At 33.2% G+C, this 4,680-nt stretch overlaps 1 long non-coding RNA gene across 2 annotated transcripts; it reads right to left on the bottom strand.

The window, feature by feature from the left end:
* Window positions 1-248: 248 nt before the first annotated feature.
* LOC128032655 (uncharacterized) lies at window positions 249-1,780 on the bottom strand. Of its 2 annotated transcripts, XR_008188904.1 has the most exons (3): window positions 701-1,780; window positions 563-621; window positions 249-440 (listed from the first exon to the last, which is right to left on the bottom strand). It is a non-coding gene; the product is annotated as an uncharacterized LOC128032655 (long non-coding RNA). The 2 variants fall into 2 exon arrangements; XR_008188905.1 differs by lacking the exon at window positions 563-621.
* Window positions 1,781-4,680: the final 2,900 nt, after the last annotated feature.

The following is a 4,680-nucleotide window of genomic DNA, read 5'->3' as shown; positions in this document are numbered from 1 at the left end:
GAAATTTTTTTCGGTTAATAAGGTCGGTTAACCGAATTAACCGAAAAATATGTGTTATTCATTTTTGGTTAAAAATTACCTGAATTACCCGAATTACCCGACTTACCCGAATTACCCGACTTACCCGAATTACCCGAATTACCCGAATTACCCGAAAATTACCCAAATTACCCGAATTACCCGAAAATTACCCGAAAATTATCCAAATTACCCGAATTAAATCACTACATAATTAAAAACATTACATAAATCTTTGAATCACTACATAATTAAAAATATTACATAAGTCTTTGAATCACTACATAATTAAAAATATTACATAAGTCTTGAATTAAAACATAATTGAAATATATGTTTTTAACATTCTCCATTTATATCCATTTCATCTTTCCAAAATATATTCATTTCATCTCTCCAAAATATCTCCATTTGCATTAAACCTAAAAAAACCATGAGCAAAAATTTAGCATATAATAGAAATATACGCATTTAAAAAAACTCAAATAATATAAACAAACGAAGAGATTATAAATCAACAAGAATAAGATAGTAGTAAGCATACCCTTCAACTCACGAAAGCTCATGAATCTAGGGTAGGCTCTAATGCATTCCAAGAAATGTCTAAACATTGAATCAATTAAATAAGTAAGAGTGATATGGTAAAAAAATTGAAACTATTAAAATAAAACAATAAACATACCATTTTCAATCTTGTCAAGCTCTTGGATTTGTTCTTCAATCTTTTTTATGTCTTCTTGTGATGATGATCTTCGAATCCAATCTTGAGTACACACAAGAGCTTGTACAATTTTAGGAGTTAAAGAACTCCTATATTGATCAAGCACACGTCCTCCGGTGCTAAATGCAGACTCTGAAGCAACCGTAGAAACTGGTATAGCTAACACATCTCTGGCAATTTTTGAAAGAGTGGGAAATCTAGGGCTGTTCACTTTCCACCACAATAAAATATCAAAATCTTCAACAAATTCTTCATTAGCCTCATTAGATACTTATCCAACTCGGATGTTTTATCCTCACCACAAATTTCCAACTCACGCTTTTTATACAAAGCTTGCATTCGCCTTTTCATTTTTTGTTGTGGTTCACCAATAGAAACATGTGTTGACACACTCGATTGGCTACAAGTACTATGGAGTGGAGGCTTATACTCATCAAACAATTCATACAAAGATTCCTTCAACTTTTGCATCATTTCACAAGCTTTTTCAGAACTAGACATTTCACTAAGTGCAAATTCAAGATACTTTAGTTTTTGTCTAGGATCTAAAACACAAGCAACAAACATAAGCAAATTCATCTTATCAATATCACCCCAATACTTATCATACTTCTCTTTCATCTTGATGGCCATAACATTGAAATCAATATTACTATTTAACTGAGCATCACGTAAAAGAATATCAATTTTGGAAAGCTCATCAAAAAAATTATTGGACGTGACATATGAAGTGCCAGATATACGCAAAGTGACTTCATAAAAGTGTTCCAAGAAATCCCTCAAGTTTCTAACATTATCCCAATCATCCACACTAGGCCAACCCTCTCCCCTTTCAAGTTCAAATTTCTAAAATTTGTATCTTGCTCCTCAAATCTCTCAAAAGCTCTCTCAAAGTTCTGAGCAGTGTCTAACATTAAGTAGGTCGAGTTCCACCTAGTACAAACATCAAGACACAACATCTTCTTGCACTCTATCTTTTCCACCACAACACACTCCTTAAACTTTTGTAATCTAGCTGGAGATTGTCTCACTTATCTAATGACCCCCTAACACGTTCAATGATTTATTCATTTCCTTTAAGCCTTCAACAACAATCAAATTCACAATGTGTGCCATGCATCTCATATGAAGATATTTACCATTTTGAACTAAACCCCTCGAGGGTTAAATTTCTTTCTCAAATAACCAATAGCAACATCATTTGAACTTGCATTATCAACGATAACGATAAACAACTTATCAATCCCCAATTCAACAAGCATTTCTCAATCACCATCCCAATGGACTCACCCTTATGACTAGAAATTGGACAAAAGTTTAAAATCTTTTTATTCAATTTCCAATCGTTATCAATAAAGTGAGCAGTGAGACACAAATAATTAACTCTTTGCAAAGATGTCCATGTGTCAGTAGTTAAGCAAACTCTAGAACAAGAACTTCTCAGAAGTTGTTTTATCTTGACCCTTTCATCTAGATACAATTGATAAACATCCCTAGTCATAGTAGTTCGTGAAGGAATATGAAACCTAGGACATGCCACAAACATAAATTTCTTAAAACCTTCACTTTCAACAAACTTGAAAGGTAATTCATCAATCAAAATCATTTGTGCTAATCCTTTCCTACATGCTTCTTGATCAAATCTCCAAGTTGAAATATTCCCTTCCCCCCTTCAACTCCCTTTCTAGGTAAAACTAGTTGTCCTTGACTAGTGTCAACAACATTACTAGGATTTTTCTTACATGAACCAATATGATATTTCAATGACCCCGTACCATTTTTTTTCATATCACAACAAAATTCCTTTTCACAATAATTACATTTAGCCTTACTTGCGCCCTCACTATTAATAAACTTAGTGAAGTGAGACCAAACTTCTGCCCTTTGAGGAGGGGCTTTTCTTTTCCCGGTAGTCCCCTTTGTTTGGATTGAAGCTCCAACTCCCGAATTTTCAGAATCTATCGAAGTAGGAGGTGTAACACTACCCTCAATAGATGTTGGTTTGGTTGACATTCTGCAAGATCAAGAGCAGCATATACAAGTTTAGTTTAACCCATTACAAAATTAAGGTTTAGATGAATAATTAAAGTATCAAACATATACAAGTTTAGTTAAGATATCAAAACACTAAAATTATTAAATTTATGTTATTGTTTCTAGATATATGTTGTTCGCATCTACCAAGTTAGAGAAACAAGCCCTTTAAAATCGGTAAGAAAAGCTTTTCTATGCTAATTTAAACAAGTTTTTTGAATTATGAGTGAAGGTAGGTAAGCTGTCTGTTTTTTGCAGCTAAGTGACTTGGAAAAGATTGGTCTTTCATCAAAGCAGGTTTACAACTTGTTCAGCAGAGCTGCAAAAGGAATTATTGAGTGAACAGAAATTGCAATTTAACCAAGATCCATGTTGTTTTTCATTGCAATGTTCTGAGATTAATGTAATCAGTATGTTGTGGTCTGTCACTTCAGAATTGCTGTATTAGTATCATGCAGTACATTAATTATTGTACTGCTAAGTTAGTTTTCTTAAAATCGTTTCAGACTTGTTGTCCTAGTATCGTGCTAGTACATTAATTATTGTATAGTTGAATTTTTAGAAAGAGTGAAGTAGAATGTCTCAATTTTCAACAAAAGTTACCTGATCAAATCGATTCTGTTGTAAAATCATGTTGAAAATGAAATAAGTTGCAAATTAATTAAAAATGAAATCGATTCTTACATTAATTACAGCCAACTGATCATTTTTTTCTTAAATTAATTATAATATACATTAATTACAATATATTCAATAATTTAAATTTTAATATTTATTTATTTTAGGATCATGACTATTAAAAAAATTAACTCATTAATGATCACAGAAAATTATATTTAGTGGCTTTCTCAATGTCCTTAAAAAGGAAGGGCTTTCTAAGCTAAGTAATTAAAACAATTAACTATATTTATTGGGTTAGAAAAAAAAATGTTGAAGGAATTTAATTCAATTCACCGAAAAATTTAAAACCAAAAAAAGATATACCCACAAAGAGACAAAAAAGATAAACTGAAAATTTATTTATTCAATTCGTGGAGCCTGGAGGTTTAATGGAAAGCAACCAACATTTGGTTATTTCAAAAGCGCAGGGAGACAAAATGGAGAAAGACAAATTTTAGGTAAGGTTTCTAAATTTTTCGTTGTATACTTGTATTTGCAAGATGATTTGTGCACTGGATGTTTAAAATTTTTCATGTATGTTTACCATTTTTACTGTTTAGGGTTTTTTTTTTTACATAGCTGCTTGTAAATGATTAATTACATAATATATATACCTTAAGTGTTCATATGTACAAAAGAAGACAGCAATTATGGATATCATTGGTTAAGATGAAGTTAGAAGAAAGCAAACCTGGTACTCAGTGACTCCGGCTACTCCCGATTCTTCTATCGAGTGTTGACTGAGCTTGAGAATGTCGGGTGTTGGGTGTTAAGACTGAGGTTGAGATTCAAGGCTACCGGCTATGGCCTACGGGTGTTGGGACTGACGGATTGTGTGTGTGAGTCGTGAGAGTGAGAGTGAGAGTGAGAGTGAATGAAAGTGAAAGTGAAAAATGAAAATTGTGAAATTAGGGAGAAGAGGGGTGTTGTTTGCTGCTGCCTGTTGAGATGAGAAATGGACCAAATGGTAATGGACCTATTTGGTAAGCCTAAGAGAAAATTGGGCTGGATTTAAATTGGGCTGGGTTTTAAATTGGGAGGGAGTAGGCCTAGGGTGTAAATTCGGTTTACCCGAATTTTTTTGGTTAACCGACCCGTGTCGAACCGATTTAACCGTTAACCGAACAAACAAAAAAACCTTAACCGACCCCCGACCGAATTTTTTCGGTTAACCGACCGATTAACCGAACTCAGTCGGTTAACCGAAAAAATTCGGTTTTAACCGACTAATGCACACCCCTACTTAC

The sequence above is a fragment of the Gossypium raimondii genome, chromosome 9 (genome assembly GCF_025698545.1).
Source record: "Gossypium raimondii isolate GPD5lz chromosome 9, ASM2569854v1, whole genome shotgun sequence".
NCBI lineage: Eukaryota > Viridiplantae > Streptophyta > Magnoliopsida > Malvales > Malvaceae > Gossypium > Gossypium raimondii.
Note: the sequence above shows the minus strand (reverse complement) of the source record. Positions and strands in the feature narration are given on the sequence as shown.